Source organism: Talpa occidentalis, unplaced genomic scaffold (assembly GCF_014898055.3).
Source record: "Talpa occidentalis isolate TD23 unplaced genomic scaffold, MPIMG_talOcc4v2.1 talOcc4.13, whole genome shotgun sequence".
In the NCBI taxonomy this organism is placed as follows: Eukaryota; Metazoa; Chordata; class Mammalia; order Eulipotyphla; family Talpidae; genus Talpa; species Talpa occidentalis.
In genome coordinates this window covers 75,617,849-75,638,963 of record NW_023601322.1, presented here as the reverse complement: position 1 = coordinate 75,638,963, position 21,115 = coordinate 75,617,849, and the positions used below count along the sequence as shown (strand labels likewise).

General features: G+C 40.8%; 1 long non-coding RNA gene across 4 annotated transcripts in view; it reads left to right on the top strand.

Annotated features, from left to right (window-relative positions):
- Positions 1 to 16,497, top strand: part of LOC119242739 (uncharacterized) — a 128,811-nt gene extending 112,314 nt beyond the window's left edge. For 2 of the 4 annotated variants that reach the window (XR_008551480.1, XR_008551482.1), the window contains exons 7-9: positions 1,206 to 1,383; positions 4,295 to 4,472; positions 16,338 to 16,497. This is a non-coding gene — a long non-coding RNA (uncharacterized LOC119242739). Of the gene's footprint in view, positions 1 to 1,205; positions 1,384 to 1,791; positions 1,872 to 4,294; positions 4,473 to 16,337 lie in introns of all 4 variants that reach the window. The other 2 variants (XR_008551481.1, XR_005124551.2) reach the window with 2 other exon arrangements.
- Positions 16,498 to 21,115: the final 4,618 nt, after the last annotated feature.

The following is a 21,115-nucleotide window of genomic DNA, read 5'->3' as shown; positions in this document are numbered from 1 at the left end:
AATGTTGGCGAGGGTGTGGAGAAAAAGGAACTCTTCTGCACTGTTGGTGGGAGTGCAAACTGGTCCAACCACTGTGGAAAGCTGTATGGAGATTTCTGGACCTACTAAACATAGAGCTTCCTTATGATCCAGCAATTCCACTCCTAGGTATTTACCCAAAGGACACAGAAACATCAATTCCAAAGAACACCTGCACCCCTATGTTTATAGCAGCACTGTTTACAATAGCTAAGCTTTGGAAACAACCCAAATGCCCAAAAATAGATGACTGGATCAAGAAGATGTGGTACATATATACCATGGAATATTACTCAGCATTCAAAAAAGATAAACACATGCAATTTGCAGCAACATGGATGGCGCTGGAAGGGATCATGCTCAGCGAAATAAGCCAAAAAGAAAAAGAAAAATACCGGATGGTCTCACTCATAGCAGGAATCTAGAAAACTTAAATAAGGGACCAGGAAAATGAATAACTATAAGAAAGTGAAAATCAAAATCAAAAAAACTATGAACCAGAGACACTTTTAGGGGGGCGGGGTGGGAGGGAGGGATTGGGGTCAGAATGGGGGGGCTGCAATTGTATGGGGAATATAACAATAAAATTTATTAAAAAAAAAAAAAAAAAGAACATAAGGATTGATTTGAGAATTACAAATAAGTCTTAGCAAGTAAATTCACAAATACCAATTCTGCTAATAATGAGGCCCAATTATATATGTGTTCTATAAATCAGCAATATATGTGTTCTATAAATCAGCAACTTCAACTATATAAATATACCCTACATATATGTTCACATATGCATAAACTGCCTTTCTAAGGCTAATCATAGTAACATTTGCAATAAAAATTGAAACAATGTGAAAATCCAATGATTACATAAATTATGACTCATACAAAGGAATGAAATACTGTGTTGTCCTATCATGTATATATTAAAAGTTTTTTTGATTAAAAAAATGGTTTTCTTTGTTTATGTATCCATAAATTCAGGTTGTATTTCTGATAAACACCCACAGTAAAACAGTATAGACATAGTTTTAAGAGTAAGGAGAGTAGATGTGAAACTCTGGGGTTGGAGTCTCACTTTCTTATTGCAAATGCTTATGTAATATTTAGATATAAAAATAATAATCTAATAGGAACTAAATTTTTTGACATGGCGTCTTCACAATGCAACAATTTCATCTTCTCTGTGGCAGAAAAGAAGGCTAAGAACTGAATTTTTCAAATATTGAAAGATAGGAAAGAATGGGACAAAGCAGCAAAGCTGACTGAGTAGGAAATAAAAAAAGAAAATCAAGTGTTTGCAGACCCAGGTGATCAATGTATATCAAAGAGGAGGAATAATCAACTATGTCTTGTGCTGCTTCTATGCAAGTAAGATAAAGATTAAAAAATAGTTACTTAATTTTGCAATTAGAATTTATTGATGCTCTTATCAAGAGCAGTTTCCCTGGAGTGATAGGAAAAGAAATCCCTGAGTGGAGTGAGTTTAAGGGAATATAGAAGAATTATAAACAATAAAAGTCAACAACCCTTTTAGTTTGCCAATAAAGGCAAAGAAATCGGGTGGTAATTGGCAGGGAAAATGAAATTAAGAGGTTTATTTTTTCAGATGGAAGAAACCGTGTTTCTAAGCTGATGAGAATGATCCACAAAGAGAAATATAAAAGTCATATAGGAGAGATATCTGGGACAATTGAATAAAATAATTGAAATGATAAACAATTCCAAATCTTAATATAATTTAGTTCGTAACTTTTGCTCCTCCTCTCCTAATCACAGTCCTCTAAGAACACCACCAATTTGAGTGATACAAGATTGTTGTCCATGATCTGAGGAGTGTGTGGCCATAATAACATAATGTAAGCATTCCAGCTTTTACCTCACTTTCAAGTGTATATTACTTACACTCAGAAGTTCCTTTTTTTTTTTTTTAAAGATTTATTTATTTATTTATACAAGCACTGGGTACAGTCAGAAGCACGGGAGGGTGAGAGAATTCACCAGAGCCAGAGCGGGGAACAGAGCAGGCAGACTGAGGAAGTACGCTGCCTAGGGGAGCAGCAGGCGCGGCAGGAGAGGTCTGTCTTGCCATGTGGGACCCTTGCCGGCGGCCGGGATAGAACCGGTGCTACAGAGGCTGAGGGCAGCTTCACAACCGAGCGCTCAACTGCTGTGCCACCGGGGAGGCCCAGATGTTCCTTTCCTTTCTATAGAGCATCAATAGCTCTTAACAACAATCATACAATCCTTTTTTCCCCTATATTTATTTTTTCATAATTTTCACATACTTGATACATTTCATCTGCAAGTACATTCCCTGCTTATGCACCCTCCCAATTCACCACTGGTGATTTTTAACAAATGTCAGAGGTTGCCTGTGTTCCAAGTACCTGCCAATAATGAGTTCCCCTTTGCTAGCAAGGTGATATGTGATGCAGCTCCAAATCCCACTTTATCACTATTTTTCAGATCACTCCTACTGCCAGTCATCACCAGTTAAGTTCTCTGAAAGTAGATGCTGAGATGGAAATTTGGGTGCAGGATCTTTACTGTTGATAAACACCTGTAAAGGGAAGATTAAGAAAGCAGATTTGGGAGCTCCCTGGTGGCACAAAGGGTTAAGATGCAACCTATGAAGCTATCCGCAGCCACAGCAGCAGGAGATCAATACCCATATGGCGCAGCAGACCTCTCCTGACTTGCCCACTGCTCCCCTCAGCAGTGTATTTCAGTCGATCTGCCTGTTCTGTTCCCCACTCTGTCTCTGGTGAATCCTCTTACCCCCCACAACTCTGGCCTATGCCCCTGTTCTTGAATGCATAAATAAATAAATCTTAAAAAAAAAAAGAACTTAAAAAAATAAAGCAGATTTGGCAAAAGCTGTCAAATTGCTGAACTAACAAACCCCTTATCAATGTGGCAAAGAGCTCTGGAGCAAATATTACCTGTCAGAATGATCTTCTCCACTGGGATAAAACTGAAACTTTTATGTGCCCACCTCAGTCAGTCACTAGTTGACACAGACTACCCCAGAAAAATTGTGACTTTGGACAAAATTGTTCTCTACAATTCAAGCAAATACAGGAGCATCTTTTGACTGTGTGCCTGAGATGGGCAGTAAATCCTGCCTTGGAGGGCGATCTGGGCAGTGTATAACCATGTCCATCACAATAAGTACTAACTTTTTAAATTCACTTTTAAAAAAAGAAAGAAAAAAACCTGAGACAAATGTTAAAGTGTCCTAGATGCATGACAACAGATTTAGATTATGACTCTTCTGGATCCCCTATTCTGTCCCTCACCACGCAGAAGCAACTGGCCTTGCTTCATATCCTTGTCAGATATGTGGTAGACAGCTGACCCAAGTGCATGTTAATCCACAAAGTAGCTAACAAAATTTACATGGCCTGGGGCAAAAATGAAGATCAACTAATCAATTTCTCTTCCTTCAGAATTTTAACTTAGAAAAGAGAGAAAGAGTTAACAAAGTGAAGCTGAAGTAGATGGTCTAATGTAGGAATTGGACAAGAAAATCATGACAGACCGTAGTCAAACATAAATTATGCAGGAAACCAAACTATGAGTGAGCAAAAGTTAGGAGGTAGAGAAAAATTTTAGGGCAGAGGATCAAGACGATGTTTGTTATCAGGATAGAGAAGCAAGTAAAAAGTAAATGACTTGAGTTAAGGTCAAAACATTCCATTACTTTCATTATAGACACAACTTCCATTCCCAGTCTTCCAAGAAGCCTCCCTGTTGTTCATTTCTAGCAATACAAGAGTCTTCCACTTACTCCCTCTTCAAAAAGGGAGCTAACTACTACTCTGCAAGCTTCTGTTACAAGGTCATCTTACAAGATAAGGCTCTTGTCATCACATTGGCACTAAAGCCAAAGATTCTGCCCAGTATCTTTATTTTTATTTAGAATAAATCCACAGTATTTTGGGAAGGTTTTATTTTGTTAATATTACCAAATCCCTTACTCTCTTTTCCCATTCCCTCCTCCTCCCAAATAATAACTCCCAACTATTTCAAAAAATCTTATTTTTTTAAATGTTAATATTTTATTTTATATAATGCTTACATCATTTTTCATTTTTGCACAATGTATGCATTATCATTTTGGTTATATTCCCCATACAATTGCACCCCACCCCTTATTTTGACCCTAGTCCTTCCTTTCCCCTTCCTCCCCACATCCCCGTAGTGTGTCTCTGGTTTATAGTTGCTTGTTGATCAGAAAATCTTATTCGATGGTGATTCTTCCTGTTTTATGTTGCAGTTATTGATTGGTGCTCATTGAAGCATCTCCTGACCCTCAAGAATACCAGCAATATGATTCTAGATCCCATAACCAATGGATTTTAAGACTCCTTACCATCTCTGATTGCCCCTCAACACCATCACCAAATCTACAATTCTGGGAAATTCCAAGAATATGTTTCTGACTGCCTCAAAATGTAAGTATAGATTGCTTTTCTAGTAAAAGGACCCAGGTCTAGATTTCCCTACTTGAACTGTATTTCTACACAGATCTTAAAAAAAATGTTTTTCTCAACCTTTTCTAGACTAAGGAGCCATCTACTGTTTTAAGATGAAACTGCAGTAAATGATTATTGCTTAAACCTAAAAAAGACACAGTGAACTGAGTGGTATAATCTTCTCTTTCTCTGCCGGCTCGCTCTTGCCCTCACTCTCTCCTTCCCCCTCCTTGACAAATTCAAGGCAGTATTTTTATTGTAGTTGTATACATGTGGAAAAATTTTTCTAATTGTATTTATTGCATTTTTTATACCCAAGAGACATGCCCTATTAGGAGTGAGAGGGAAGTATCTCTTTTATGGGCAAATCTCTTTTAACTGGGGAATGTATTATAAGCCCTCTCTGTAGATGTATTTTGAAACTGTAAAAATACTTTCAAAATAAAGATCAGCCACATGGTCTATGTAATGTTAACCACTAAGCACTGCACAAGCCCAGTAGTCAATTCTTTTTTTTTTTCCAAAGATTTACTTATTTATTTATACAAGCACTGGGACAGTCAGAAGCGCTGGAGGGTGAGAGAATTCACCAGAGCCAGAGCTGGGAGCAGAGCAGGCAGAAGGACCGAAGTACACTGCTGAGGGGAGCAGCGGGTGGCAGGAGAGGTCTGCGCACCATTTGGGACCCTCCTCTGGTGGCCGGGGAGCAGCCAGGGATCGAACCGGCAGCCAGGGATCGAACCGGCACTGCAGAGGCTGCGGGCAGCTTTGCAACCCAGTGCTCAACCGATGGGCCACGGGGGAGGCCCGCAGTAGTCAATTCTTAAAAAAGAACCTGTCTGCGTATATAGGCTATGGAGGCTAGTAGTCTAGAGACTACTAGAAAATGAAGTTTTACAATGACAGATCCACTGCTCTAATGCCTCTCAGGTTATTCTTCCACTTGTAAACCTAAATGTGCAATAAATAAAGAAAAAATTTTTCTAGAAACTCCAGATTTGTCTTGAAGTACATGCTTGTTCAGTAAGGTAGCAACTCCCTCTACTATTAGTGTCTTATGCCCATATTCGAGAAAATTACATGTGAAGTTACTAAATTTTTTAAATTACCCCTTGTTTATCCCTGTTAGTGGATTGGAAAAAGTGAGCAAAGGAGAAATGTGCTGAGCTCTAATCAACTGAATAAAAAGGACTCAAGAATAGAGTGTTGCCCATACAAGTAGCTAAAACCTTTGAGGTTTACTTACAGGATAATTATTCCAGAAAGTAGTTCCAGTTAAGGTGAAATAAACACATTCAGTCTTTTCCACTGAATACAACTAAAAACACTACCCAGATAAAACACGATGCCATTATCTGGGGACTCTTAAAAACTAAATGATAGACCGACTGGAAGAAGAAAACTAGAACTCAAAGTAAAAGTGATTCAGTGGTGAACATGGTGGCGCAAGCAGTTGAGCGCAGCGCTGTGAAGCTGTCCACAGCCTCTGCAGCGCGGGTTCAATCCTAGCGGTCCCACATGGCACGGCAGACCTCTACTGTTGCACCCGCTATTCTCCTCAGCAGTGTATTTCGGTCGGTCTGCCTGTTCTGTTCCCTTCTCTGTCTCGGGTGAATCCTCTCACCCTACTGCACATCGGGCCTGTACCCTGGTTCTTGTATAAAAATAAATTTTAAAAATCTTTAAAAAAAAAAGAAAGTGATTCAGTGGTGAGTTTTCTCCTGTTTCCCCCATTTTCTAGTCTTAAAATCAAAGGTAACACTAAACTAAGAATGCTGCACCTAAAGTTGCACTAATGCAAATAGAAAGAGCCCCAAGCTAAGCCCCCTCATTCTGGTCCAAGGGATAGGAAAAGGAGCCTATTTATTTTGAATATGAAAATGGATTCCTAGGTATCCATAATCTATAGATAGATAGATAGATAGATAGATAGATAGATAGATAGATAGATAGATAGATAGATAGATAGATAGATAGAGATACATAAATTTTAAAAATCCAACTGAGTTAATATTTATCATTTACTTGGTCTTATTAAATTATTCATGAATCAAGCAGTATCCCAACTAGTAAGTAGAAGGGTGCTACAAGAAATTGTACAGAATGAAAGGTCTTTATAATAAGAAAAAGGGCAGGACAAAATCACTAGCAAAAAAAAAAAAAAAAAAAAAAGAATTATTTCAGAGATGGCTACCTTGGTTACAGGAAGACAAGAAGGTCTTTCAGATCACCTGACTAACTGACCAGGAATGCCCCAATTGATTAGTTTAAAATTCCACTTTTAGGAGAGGCTGAAACTGCACTTAGGTTAGGTATTAAGTCTTGGTAGGCCTGGCATGAACAACTCCATTTTGGGCCTTTAAGAAATAAAAACAGGGCCTCCCTGGTGGTGCAGGTGGTTGAGTGCCGCACTGTGAAACTGTCCATAGCCCCTGCAGCGTGGGTTTGATCCCAGCTGCCCGTGGAGCAACCCACATGGCGTGGCAGACTTCTCCTGTCTCGCCCGCGGCTCCCCTCAGCAGTTCTGTTCCCCACTCTGTCTCTGGTGAATCCTCTCACCCTCCCATGCATCTGGCCTGTACCCCGGTTCTTGTATAAATAAATAAATCTTTAAATAAATAAATAAATAAAAACAAAAGGCCTCCCTGGTTGCGCAGGGGCTAAAGTCTCAGCACTATCTAGCTGTAGCTAGTCCCTGCAGCAGGAGCTTGACCACCGGCCAGGGAACTGACCCAGTGCAGCAAACCTCTCTTTCTTAAGCCCACTGCTCCCCTCAGCAGTGAATTTCAGTAGATCTGCCTGTTCTGCTCCCCACTCTTTCTCTGGTGGATCCTCTCACACACACACCCACTTCTGGCCTACACCCCAGTTCTTGTATGCATAAATAAATTTTTTTTTTTTAAACGGGACTTTTTTTTTTTTTTAGAGGCATGTTTTTAATTTATTTATTTATTTGTTTGTTTGTTGATACATGTACTGGGTACAGTCAGAAGCACGGGAGGGTGAGAGAATTCACCAGAGCCAGAGCGGGGAGCAGAGCAGGCAGAAGGACCGAAGTACACTGCTGAGGGGAGCAGCAGGCGGCAGGAGAGGTCTGCGCGCCATGTGGGACCCTCCTCCGGCGGCCGGGGAGCAGCCGGGGATCGAACCTGCGCCGCAAAGGCTGCGGGCAGCTTCGCAACCCAGCGCTCAACCACTGCGCCACCGGGGAGGCCCCATAAATAAATTTTTAAAAGTCTTCAATAAATAAATAAAACAGTATTAAATGACTCCCATGATAGGAAAATGCAAAGATACCATTTTCCAGCTGCCTAGGCAGAATATATAAAGTCCTATATGGGGAGTTAAGGGATAAGGCTTCATTCATTCATTCAGCAAATCTTAAATATGCATCTACTAAATGTAGTCTCTTTCAGAATCTACCAATAATAGGAATAATTCCTCTTTAAGTTAGTATGATGATTAAGTTGTAATTTGATAGAAGCTTGTTTTCAAGAGCAGAAATTGCTTGAAAGAGAGTTTGCTATGTATTTATTTCATCTCCAAGAAAATGTTTAAAAAAAAAATGCAAATGTTTGCTGACCTTCTGCAGGAGGTGATTGCTGACTCTGGAGTGGTCTAGATCTCCAGTCTGGAAGAAAAGGAATCTTGAAAGCAATCAGACAGTTTGCTTACAACCTTAGCCAAACCAGGTAGTGCTTCCAGGAGACAAGGTGTTATGGCAGTGTTATTTTTTTCTCTAGGGCAGACATAATGGGCCTATCTTCTAACTCTATTATAATATTTAAGAGAAGTTTAATGACTATATTCATTCACAAATTTGTTATCTAATTTCAGGCCCTAATGGATAGAGCTTTTTCTTTTTCCTATTCTCTAGTAGATCAAAAGCAAATCAGTCCAATGTTCAGGAAAAATATTGGGGATGCCGCAAGATTTACTCTTTTTCAGTGTTGTTTATCATCTGAGAAAGGGACACACAAACCTTTGTGCAATAACTTACAATAATAGGCAAATTGAGAATACTAGACAATAATCATAGTCTATTAATTTTACCTGCTTCATGGGGAGAAAGGTAATATTGTTACAATGTGAGTGATTAAAAATCTTCCCACACTTAAAAAGAATTTGATCAGAGCAGTCTTGCAACCAGGATAATCATAATTTATCATCAAACTAAGAGAATTTGAAAGTAAAGGAGGTTTATGCCACAAAAACAGAAATAAACTAGGGCTCTACTGATCAAACTAGAAGAGTCATGACTAGAATAACATGGTGACTCTACTACACACTGAGCTAGTAGCTGGAACCAAGACTGAGGCCCTGCCTCAGATCACAGGAGAGGTCACTGTGGTACAGTGTAGTAAATGATAAGAGAAAGATATTATAGAGAAGGGGCCAAGGGCACAAATAGCATGTGTGAGGGGTAGAGAAGTAAGGTGTAAAAGGAAATTGTCATAGGAGGTGTCACCCATGGTTCTAGAACCTTATTATCAGAATCATTTGAGGAGTTTGAAGAATATAGAGTCCTGCTGCCCCCACTCCCATAATCTCATTTAATGGGGAAAAGTTGTGCAAGGCAGAGCAAAAGCACATGTGGAAAACCAAAGGTGAGTCATTACAACCCAATTCGGAGAGCTGAAAGCATACTTAAAAATATATAGGGCCGGGCCTCCCCGGTGGCGCAGTGGTTGAGCGCTGGGTTGCGAAGCTGCCCGCGGCCTCTGCAGCGCCGGTTTGATCCCCGGCTGCTCCCCGGCCACCAGAGGAGGGTCCCACATGGCGCGCAGACCTCTCCTGCCGCCCGCTGCTCCCCTCAGCAGTGTACTTCGGTCCTTCTGCCTGCTCTGCTCCCCGCTCTGGCTCTGGTGAATTCTCTCACCCTCCCGCGCTTCTGACTGTACCCAGTGCATGTATAAACAAAACAAACAAACAAATAAATAAATAAATAAATAACATGCCTCTATAAAAAAAAAAAAAATATATAGGGCCTCCCCGGTGGCGCAGCGGTTGAGCGCTGGGTTGCGGGGCTGCTTGCAGCCTCTGCAGCGCCAGTTTGATCCCCGGATGCTCCCCGGCCACGAGAGGAGGGTCCCACATGGTGTGCAGACCTCTCCTGCCGCCCGCTGCTCCCCTCAGCAGTGTACTTCAGTCCTTCTGCCTGCTCTGCTCCCCGCTCTGGCTCTGGTGAATTCTCTCACCCTCCCGCTCTTTTGAACCCAGTGCTTGTATAAATAAATAAACAAATAAATCTTTAAAAAAAAAAAAGAAAAAAATATAGTGTGAGGCAGATCATGAAGGCTCATGAGAATTACTTTGTACTTTTCACTGAGGATATTAGAGTTGGCAATATCACTGATGAATTTCGTGTGGGGGAATAATACGAGATTTGCTTTTTCATGACTTCAGCATTAGTCCAATTTTCATATGGATTTAAGAAAAAGTGCTTTCAAATAGATGTTTTCTTCATCTTCCTTTTGTTCTCTGCATTATCACCCTGTATTTTGAAAGTTTATGGTACTTGGAAAACTCATCCTATAGAATTACCTTGGGATCAACCACCCCATTTTTCCTTCTACTTTCGTAATCCCTGCAATAGGCTGCAGGTTCTACCCATTATAGCTGACTTCACATGGGAAATGCACATAATACATTTGTGTTTTCTTTTAATACGATGCAAATATTTAAGTTCAAGAAGAATGGTTATGAATCTTCAGAGTTGATGAACATGTGGAAATTCAGGGAGAGTGGCACCCATAGAGAAGGCGTGGAAGCTCATGCCCTCCCCCATATCTTGTCCTGTGTACTTCTTCCATGGAGCTGTTCATAGGTTATATCCTTTTTCATTTTTTTATTTTTATGTATTTTACATCATTGTTCATTTTTGATTTTTTTTACAGTGCTTGCTTTTCTTTTTTCAGGTGTATTCCCCATAGAATTTCCACCACCAATTCACCCGTGCACTCTCACCATAGTCCCTTGTGCTCCTCCCGCCCTATATTCTTTTTGAAATGGGTGGGTGATCCAGGTATTATTTTGAAGTTGGAATTTTATCCAGCCCCAATGATTACTGAATGTCTGAGAAATTCAAGAAAGTGACACACTCAGAATACATTTATTTATCATACAGCTCCAGCTGAAAAATCACATGGCTGACTGAAAAGTAGAACATCAAGATAACAAAAGAAAAAATCCAAGTCACCTAAGAGAAATAAATACTGCATAAATGCAAAATCTACAAACAGTCCACTATTTTTTCAAAATCACCATCTCTATCTCATTACACAAAAAGACACATGTGTTAGCTGCCTGACACACCTATTAGCAATTGGCTTTTTTAAAACTGGGCCCTGTGAACGCAAAAAAGAAATAAATAAACCTTTGTTTGTGATTAGATATGTATGTGCTTTCATGAACATTTCCATTGGAAACTGATCTGTTCTATTCTTCTACTAACATATTACTTTGAAACTTCTTTTTACTCCAGGTTATATCAATACTTTTCTTTGTTGAACTGCCTGTTATCCTAGCAATCTAAAATGAAAAATTAGATTAAAAGGATATTCTTTTGTCAGCCCTTAAACCTGGAAAAAATGGTTATATAAAATATAAAATATGCCAGAGCATATTTTAATCCTCAAACTTATGTTATAAGTAGCATACATGTTTTCATATGATTACTCCACATGTTTGCAGCATAACGGGCAAGTTAGTAAATGCTAGACTGATAGTCAACTTGGAGTTTTATTATGAATTGTTCAGAGATTACTTTCAGTAAACCATCCCTTTCCTTTTTTTTTTTTTAAAGATTTATTTATTTATTTATACAAGCACTGGGTACAGTCAGAAGCGTGGGAGGTTGAGAGAATTCACCAGAGCCAGAGCGGGGAGCAGAACAGGCAGACAGACGAAGTACACTGCTGAGGGGAGCAGCGGGCATCAGGAGAGATCTGTCGCACCATCGAACCAGTGCTGCAGAGGTTGCAGGCAGCTTCGCAGCCCAGCGCTCAACCACTGCGCCACCGGGGAGGCCCCTTTTCATTTTTGTCCAATAATATTTCTTTACATTCAATTAACAGACTCAGGCCACTTTTCTCCTACTAGGGATTTTTTGTTCTAGGTTCTATGTAGTTTTAAAATTATATTCTTTTAACACTTACTTACGTTTCTTTTCCTAAGTCAGCATTCATTCAAACTTTAAACAGTCATCCAAGCCAGAAACTACAGGAACACCCTTGCCTCTGTCTTTTATTGGACTTCGGGTCATGGGAACTTAACCTCCTAAGCATCTCTGATTCATCCCCAAGCTACGTCTATGTTGGTTTAGGCATCCATCACCTCTGGTCTGGATAACTGCTCTACAATCGCTGAGTGCTTGATCTTGAAGCCTCAGTCATTTCACTGCTCAAATTTAAATCCTGATACATCCCTTCCTGACCCTAAGGGTTAAACCTCAGCTCTTAAGTATGACAGACAAGGGTTTTAGGGCACAGTCAACGCTGGCTGTCCCTTTATCTTCTACTACCTCTCCTGCACATGCTCCCCCTTGGAACCCCTGAAAATCTCCAGATGCAGTTTGCTCCTTCCTGAGTTCCCTGCTATTGCACATGCTCTTCCCACTGCTTTAGATGCCCAGCCTCAATAGTCTCCCTTCAGGTCACAACTTGAAACTGTCCCTAATTACCTAGGTAGACTTCGGAGTTTTTTTCCTGAACTTTCACCCTTGTCAACTCTTCAACCAGTGTAGCATGTCACCCCAATCATGATCGGACTGTGAACCAGAGTTCTTACTGCACTTTGACCTCTTTTAGAGCAGAGACAGTATGATGTATGGTATATTTGTAGAAAGAGCAAATAAAACAGAAATAGTATCACTTAAAACATAGGAGGGTAATTTTATCATAGGCCTACTAAAGTCTCAGTTTAGAGACCCCAGAGATGATCAGTGACACACCAGAGTGATGGCTTAAGGTTGTCCTTGTGTCTTTCAAGAACAAAATCTAGGCAGATAATTCTGCCATGATATTCTATTTGGCTCTTGTTCAAATCTGCTAGATCATTTTTATGATCTTACTCCTTTGCTCCTATTTTCAGGACATCCTTTTCTTCAGCTTATAATAAAGACCTACTTCTTGCTTCTCTTACCGGATGCAACAATCAAAATAGAATCTCTCAGTTACTATTGTTGGACAGATTATTTCAGGCTAAATCATTCCCCCGGATTCCTTCTTTCACTTTGGTTTAGACTTGTGTAGGTTCTATACTTTCTTAGCATCTCAGCAACTCACATAATATGGTGATTGTCATGGATTATTTAGCTTTTGTGCTATTTTAGCTTCTTTTTGTGGAGAGTCTACGGTAAGATAGCTAATCAACACACTTGCCCTCGATTTATTTTCATAACACAGCCAGAATATCCTGATCATGGGGTGGTCATATGACAGAGGTTAGGGCAATTTTAGTCTCCAGTCTTTCTGGATCCATCATTGATCCAGGGTGAGCATGTGCCCTAAGAGGAAAAATCAAGACCTTCTCCAGTATTATTCTAACTGAAGTCAATAGGGAAAGAGAATTTTTTTCCCTTTCTTTGGTTTTGACCTGTGAAGATCTGAAAGCAGAATTCCTGGCACTTAATATTTGGGGTTTTTCTGGTCTACCATTGAACAAACATGTGTTTACTATGAGAGAAGCTTGAAACCAAGCAGAGATCAGTAAAGATTAGAGCTGATTTGAGAAGAAGAGTGACAAAGCTCAGTAGAATATTACTCAGTCATGAGAAAAAAAGAAATGCTAGCATTTGTGACATTGATGGACCTTTAAGATACTATGCTAAGTGAACTAAGCCAGATAAATGTAAATACAGTATGAGCTGATTAAATATGGAATATGAAAAAAAGCAAACCCATAGAAATAGAGAACAGGGGACCTCCCTGGTGGAGCAGGGGTTAAAGTCTTAATGCTATTACGCCATCACCAGCCACTGCACTATGAGTTCGATCCCAGCCAGGGAGCTAACCCACACGGCGCAGCAGACCTCTCCTGTCTCATCTGCTGCTCCCCTCAGCACTGTATTTCAGCAGATCCTCCTGTTCTGCTCCCCACTCTGTCTTTGAATCCTGTCACCACCCCCACACACACCTCTGGCCTATACCCCAATCGTTCCATGCATAAATAAATAAAAAACATCTTTTTTTTTTTTTTTTATATAGAGGCATGTTTTTATTTATTTATTTATTTGTTTGTTTGTTTTGTTTATACATGCACTGGGTACAGTCAGAAGCGCGGAGGGTGAGAGAATTCACCAGAGCCAGAGTGGGGAGCAGAGCAGGCAGAAGGACCGAAGTACACCGCTGAGGGGAGCAGCGGGTGGCAGGAGAGGTCTGCGCGCCATGTGGGACCCTCCTCTGGTGGCGGGGAGCAGCCGGGGATAGAACCGACGCCGCAGAGGCCGCGGGCAGCTTCGCAACCCAGCGCTCAACCGCTTCGCCACCGGGGAGGCCCAATAAAAAACATCTTTAAAAAAAAAATTTAGGGCCTCCCTGGTGGCGCAGCGGTTGAGCACTGGGCTGCAAAGCTGCCTGCAGCCTCTGCAGCGGTGGTTTGATCCCCAGCCATCGGCAATGGCGCGACAGACCTCGCCTGCGACAGACCTCGCCTGCCGTGCCCTCTGCCTCAGCAGTGTATTTATCACACGGTCTGTTCTGTTCCCTGCTCTGGCTCTGGTCAATTCTCTCACCCTCCCACATTTCTGACTGTACCCAATGCTTGTATAAATAAATAAATAAATCTTGGGTAAAAAATTTTTTGAAAAGAAATAGAGTGCCTCCCTGGTGGCGCAGGCAGTTGAGCACAGCGCTGTGAAGCTGTCCGCAGCCTCTGCTATGCAGGTTCAAGCCGGCTGGCCGGTGAGGATACCTACATGACGCGGCAGACCTCCTGTCTCTCCCACTGCTTCCCTCAGCAGTGTATTTCAGTCGGTCTGCCTGTTCTGTTCCCTGCTCTGTCTCTGGTGAATCTTCTCACCCTCCCACACATCTGGCCTGTGCCCGGTTCTTGTATAAATAAATAAATCTTAAAAAAAAAAAAAAAGAAAGAAATAGAGAACAGATTGGTAGTTGTCAGAGGCAGGGATGGGGTGAAGGTGTTCAAAAGACATATATTTCCAGTTATAAGATATTTATGTAATGGATAACGTGGTTATTATAATTACAGTGCTTATTGCATATTTGAAGGTTGCTAAGAGAGTATCTCTTTAAAGTTCTCATCTCAAGGAATAAAAATGTAGCTATGTGAGATAACAGATGTTAATTAAACTTACTGCAGTAATCATTTCACACACTATATACATATATCAAATCATTATGCTAAATGTGCTTAACACAGTATCACATGTCAACAACATCCCTATAAAACTGAAAATTTTAAAACAAAAGGATAGCTTAAAAGGTTTTTTTACAAGGCTTGGATGACTTGAGAGTATTTAAAAACTATTTTATGCTAAATCAGAATTTATACAGTAGAGGAGAAAAAAAAGACACAGATATTTCTTAAAAAGCCCTTAGCCGAGGAAAATAAAAACCTAAACTGCTTTTTGTAGTATGTGTCTAAGAGGCCTTTTACTAAAAAAGTGTCTCCCAAGAAAATGTGAATATTACTGAATGTAATAAGACAAACCAGGCAGGGTTGGCCTGAGAAGTACTGTGAGGTGTGATTTGCAGGGAGTTTCCACAGTTCTCAGCAGGCACAAGTGGGAGAAAGGCTTTCTTGATTATCATGACGGAAAAGGTGAGCTTGTATGAGAAAAGGAAAGAAACACTGCACCATTTGTGATTGAAGCAATTTGACCATCAATCTAGAAGGTGTTTTACCTGGTGAAATTACCATTGGGTGAAGAAATAGGCCTTCGTGTAAGTCTCGGAACCCATTTTGCATAAATGTCCGTATTTTATATAAACTACAAGATAACTCACTGCCAATTCATCTAGAGAAAAGAAGAGGAACAGTAGAGCTGATGATCCTGAGGAAGAAGTGATCCAAAATTTCAAATGACTTTCCATCAGTGGTTCTGAATTAGGGGTGATTTTGCTCCTCTGGAGACTTAGAGCAATGTATTAGGGCATTATTAGTTTTCACAACTGGAGGCATGATGCTGGCTTTCACTGGGTGTAGTTCAGGGATACAGCTAAATATCTTACAATACATAGCACAGCCCTCAACACCATAGCATCATCTGGATCCAAATATCTATAGTGCCAAGTTTGTGAAACCCTGCTTTAAAAAAAAACTGTATGAGGAGGTGATTGTTTATGTACTTCTGATAATTTATGCTTAGGCTAATTGCATTGGGGACCAAGTACTTAAACTTGGGAAATAAATGAATTATATATTTCAAACTGTTCTTCAAATCTGTGTGACAGCAAGTTATCCCATAATATGATTTTGTTGCATTTTTTAAAACATTGTTCATTTTTAAACAATATTTGCTTCCCCCCACCCCCTCAGGTATAGTCCCTGTAGCGTTTCCTTCACCAGTGCACCTGTGCACCATCACCACAGTCCCCTGTGCTCCTCCCTCTGATCCCTCTCCCTCCTCCTTCCCTGAAGGATGTCTCTGATTTATAATATTATTCAGCAATCAAAAAAGATAAGAAAGAGATCCCAGGCCCAAGGATTCCAACTCACATCATGCCATGGATCTGCCATGACTCTTGACTTCTTGAAGGGGGTATTGCTGGGAACTAAGGGTGGAGTTAAGCAGCCCTGCTTGGAGCCAGGTGGGCCTAGGGAGCGTGTGACTTCCTGCCTTCCGCTGCACCTGGGGTCGCAGTTCACACAATGTCGTTACAGGGAGGACTAAACGACCAACACTGCATAGAAAAATTGACTTGAATGTTTGGATTGATGATTCCACATACTCACAAAAAGAGGCGGCACTCTCCGACCGGCAGAGAGGAGGAAACAACAAACCAAAACGGCCCACAAGAACAAACGACGCAGCAAGCGGGACTGTGCGTGGAAAGGAACTATTGCAGCCACCACACCCCGTGAACGGGAGCTGAGGCGAACCCTGCAGGATCCGCCACGGCAGTGAGCGTACGGCTCCGGGCGCCATTAGAGAAGAACAAAGACCCCGGGAGACGTGCACACAGCCTGGGCTGCCGGTAAGCCTGCGCGGGAAAGCGGCGCGCTTGGCGCGCTTGAAAAGCAAGTGCAGACCGGGATCGCGGCTGCCCAGGTCCCCGCGCCTGCGACCTAGGCTTGCGGGGAGACGACCTAGGCTTGCGGGGAGACGCGCGAGGTCCTCACTGAGGTGAAGGTCCCTCCCTGAGTGAGCAGGAACCAGGCGCCCAGGCACGGGAGCGGTGCAAAAGGCGCCATTCCCGCGCCACTGAACTGGGCTACAGCCCGCATCCTGGAACTGAGGGCTTTGAACTGAGACCCGGGGCACCAAAATTCGGGGCGTGGTTTTTCCACGACGGTGGGGCACAAGGCAGACACAGCACCCCAAAGCTGTTGAGGTGTACCCTACCATTCCCGCTCTGTTCTCTGTCCCACGGGGTGGGGGGAGGCGAAAAACAGCCCCCCAAGGACAATAGGAGAGATCTCTGGCGCCACCTAGCGACCAGGAAAAAAAAAAAGTCACTAACACCCTATAAAACAGGACATTTCTTAAGACTGCTTGAAAAGGGCAGAAGGTTTCTGGAGGACCAAGTGGCCAGCCGGGAAGTTATTCCACGCCAGGCCCCTTCCGACCAGCAGTCTGAGCCCACAGAGGGAGCAGGCACCCACGTCCGGGGCAGACCGGGTGCGCAGAAGAGTGTGCCTGAAACCGGAGGCGCAGGGACTGCATCCCGCTTCGCCATTTGAGAACAGGGACATTTCTTCAGTAAAAACTGCCTAAAACCAGCAGAAAGCTCCCCCAGAAGACAGAGATGGCTCCTGGAAGAGCCAGAGGGGAGCGGAGAAGTTCACCCAAGATGTCAGTCAGTCCGAGCAACACAGTGTCCCAACGCATACGACAAATTAGAAAACAGACAGTAGGGAGTAGAAGAACCACACGCAACCTAAAAACTCCTCAGGAAAGAAGCACACCACAAAAAGAAAACCACTCCCCAGATTGCAACGACAGCAACTTGGAAGAACTTCTGAGCCTTCCAGAAAGAGAATTTAAAATTGCCATGATTAAAAAAGTGATAGATCAGAAGAAGGAAATTGAGTCCCTAAAGAGGGAAGTAAGAGAAATGCAGGAGATCAAAGAATTAATGGAGGAACTAAAGAACTCTGGGAAAAGCAATGAAAGCAGAATAGATGAAATGGAAGAACGAATAAGTAATCTTGAAGACACAGAAATAAAAGAACCAAAACAGAAAAGGAAAGAGAAGTACGAAGGAAAAAGAATGAAGAAAGACTTCGGGAACCATGAGGAAAGGAAATATAAGAGTTATAGGAATTCCAGAAGGAGAGGAGAGAGATGTAGGAACAGAGAAAATATTCATGGATATAATTGAAGAGAACTTCCCAAATGAGAAGAGGAGCTGAAAATTGATATACAAGAAGCAAGAAGAACACCAAACTTCCACGACGAAAGGAAAAACACAGCAAGACACATAATAGTAAAGCTCCCAAGAATCCAGGACAAGGAAAAAATAATGAAGCTGACAAGAGGGAAGAAACAGATAACATTCAAAGGAAAACCAATCAGGCTGACATCAGACTTCTCTGAAGAAACACTACGGGCAAGGAGAGAGTGGAGGGACATAGTCAACAGACTCCAAGAAAACAGATGCCAACCAAGAATACTCTATCCCGCAAAGCTCTCCTTCCTCTTTGAAGAAAGAATATGGACCTTCCCAGACAAACAGAAACTCCGGAATTTCATTGCAACTAAACCCCCACTCCAAAAAATACTACAAGGAATCCTAAAGCCAGAACCTCAGAGGGACGAATAACAACGAAAGAAGACCAAAAAAAAAAAAAAGTTATTAAAAGAATAAATAAATAAAATCAAAGGAAAGACAAACATAATGGCAAATACAGATGCTAACATATCAATATTAACTCTAAATGTAAAAGGACTAAACTCTTCAATAAAAAGACACAGAGTTGCAGCCTGGATTAAGAAACAAAACCCAACCTTTTGCTGTCTCCAGGAAACACATTTAGCTACAAAAGATAAAAATAGGCTCAAAGTCAAAGGATGGAAAACAATCCTACAAGCAAATGGGCCAAAAAAGAAAGCAGGAACAGCTATACTTATATCAGATAAAACAGACTTCAAACTCAAAAAAATAAAAAGAGACCCCATGGTCACTACATTATGATTAAGGGGACAATACTTCAAGAAGAAATAACACTCATTAACATATACTCACCAAACGAAAGAGCACCAAAATATATCAGACAACTGTTGTCCTCTCTGAAAACAGACATCAGAGAAAACACATAGTAGTGGGAGACTTCAACACACCACTATCAACAATGGAAGATCACAAGACAAAAAATAAGTAAAGAAACTAAAGCTCTAAATAAGGACCTAGAGCATTTGGGCTTAACAGACATCTATAGAACACTAAACCCAAAAAAACGGAGTACACATTTTTCTCAAGCGCACACATGGATCATTCTCCAGGATCGATCACATACTGGGGGCACAAGACAAACATCAACAGATACACCAAGATTGAAATCATACCAACCATCTTTTCTGACCACGAAGGCATCAAACTAGAAATAAATCCTAAAAGAAGGCAAGGAACTCTCCTACCTCATGGAGATTAAAAGCCACACTACTGGAAGACCACTGGACTAACGAGGAGATCAAAGAAGAAATTAAAAAATTCTTTGAATTGAATGACAAGGAGGACACCAATATCCTAAATGTATGGGATGCAGCAAAAGCAGTAATAAGAGGAAAATATATAGCAATAGAAGCTCACATCAAAAAACAAGAAAGAACTCAAAGAAACAACCTAATCTCGAAGCTCAAAGATCTAGAAAAAGAACAACAAAAAAACCCCAGAACCAGTAGAAGAAAAGAAATAATAAAAACCAAAGCAGAAATAAATGAAATTGAAACTAAAAAAACAATCCAAAAGATCAATGAAACCAAGAGCTGGTTCTTTGAAAAAATCAATAAAATAGACAAACCCCTAGCCAGGCTCACAAAGGAAAAAAGGGAGAAAGCACAAATACACAGAATCATAAATGAAAGAGGAGAAATCACAACGGACACAGCAGAAATCAAAAGAATAATCAGTAACTACTATGAACAGTTATATGGAAACAAGTTCAACAATCTAGAGGAGATGGACAAATTCCTACAACTCTACAATCACCCAAAGCTAGATAAAGAAGAAATAGAACACCTAAACAGACCAATTACAAGCAGCGAAATTGAAATGGTAATAAAAACCTCCCCAAAAACAAAAGCCCAGGACCTGATGGATTTACAAATGAATTCTACCAAACATTCAGAGACGAATTAGTGCCTATCCTTCACAAACTCTTCCAAAAAATTGAGAAGGAAGGGCCAATACCAAACACGTTCTATGAAGCCAATATTACACTAATACCAAAACCGAATAAGGACAACACAAAAAAAGGAAAACTATAGGCCAATCTCCCTAATGAACACTGATGCAAAAATCCTCAATAAAATTTTAGCTATCAGAATCCAACAATGTATCCATAAGATAATTCACCACGACCAAGTTGGATTCATTCCAGGGGCACAAGGATGGTTTAACATCCGAAAATCAATCAACGTTATCCAACACATCAACAAAAAGAAATATAAAAACCATATGATAATATCAATAGATGCTGAGAAAGCTTTCGACAAAGTGCAACACCCATTCATGATAAAAGCCCTTGAAATTCTTGGGATACAAGGAACATACCTCAACATCATAAAGGCCATCTATGACAAGCCAACAGCCAGTATCATTCTCAATGGTGAAAAGCTGAAAGCAATTCCATTAAGATCTGGAACAAGACAAGGATGTCCACTCTCACCACTGCTTTTCAATATAATACTGGAAGTCCTAGCCAGGCAATAAGACAAGAGAAAGACATCCAAGGAATCCAAATAGGAAAGAAGAAGTCAAACTATCACTATTTGCAGATGATATGATAATATACATAGAGAACCCCAAAATCTCCACAGAAAACTAATTCAACTCATCAATCAATTCAGTAAAGTGGCAGGATACAAAATCAACACGCAAAAGTCAGTAGCCTTCCTATACACAAACAATAAATCTGAAGAAGAAGAAATCAAAAAAACCACCCTTTTATTATCGAAACAAAAAAATCAAATATTTGGGAATAAATCTAACAAAAGAGGTAAAGGACCTATACAAAGAAAACTATAAAACACTGTTAAAAGAAATAGAAGAAGACACAAAGAAATGGAAAGACATCCCCTGCTCATGGATTGGAAGAATATAAACATTATTAAAATGGCCATCCTACCAAAAGCAATATACAGATTCAATGATGCTATTCCAATCAAAATCTCAATGTCATTCTTCAAAAAGAAATAGAACAATTATTGATGAAATTCATATGGAATCACCAAAAACCCGAATAGCCAAAGCTCTCCTGAAAAAAAAAGAAGGAATGGA